A 909-nucleotide genomic window follows, 5' to 3' on the forward strand; every position below is an offset into this window, starting at 1 on the left:
TATTACCACAACATTAAAATTTACTAATAAATGTATAATTTACTGTAATAAAGCACAAATAATAAAATTTAACAAATCATTTTTTTTTTTTTTCATAAAATAAAACTAACTTTGATTTGCTTGAAACTTGTCAAATTAAAACCATAGAATAAAAAAATTAAAATTTATCAGAAAATATTTTCTATGTATCTAAATAAGAATTTTTATCTACTCATTAATTATTATATTTAACATTTGATTTTTAAAAAATTTTTTAATGCAAAAAAAAAATATAAATCAAAATTTCTAGTTTAAAAATTATTTAAAAAATGTAAACTTTAAAAATAAACAATATTATTTTTTATAAATTATAATTACTTTTAAAAAATAATTATTGGTAACAATGAGCATACATACTTTTTGGGTAAATATTCTGAAATTCTATAAATTAAAATAATTTTAAAATTTGAAGTTCAAATATAAAACCTCGTAATCAAACCGGAAACAGTTTCAACTGACTTCCTTTTTAGTTACACAGACTATATTTTTCCATGAAGGCGTCGCAGAACGTAAGTAGAATTTAGTTTTTATTAGAAGGCCTTTAATTTATTATTTTAGACGTTAGAGATAATTGCCCGTTGTAAACATCCTTATTAATTATTACCTTATTATGCCAATCACATAAAATAAACAATTATATAAATAAAGATTTACTTCCTATTAAAATTTTCATTCACGTATAACGCCATTTTTTTCATTTTCTAAATGTTTTCTATTACACATCGATAACGATGTTTTCAACGGAATAAAAACCTCTCTTAAACATATTCATTCTAATAGATTTTTAAATGACAATTAAAAATAATTACATTTATGAAACGATCACTATTCCATTACCGTTCTTGAATTATTCAGTAGGTTTTTAAATTT

The sequence above is a fragment of the Pediculus humanus genome, genomic scaffold (assembly GCF_000006295.1).
Source record: "Pediculus humanus corporis 1103172107520 genomic scaffold, whole genome shotgun sequence".
NCBI classification, from domain to species: Eukaryota; Metazoa; Arthropoda; class Insecta; order Psocodea; family Pediculidae; genus Pediculus; species Pediculus humanus.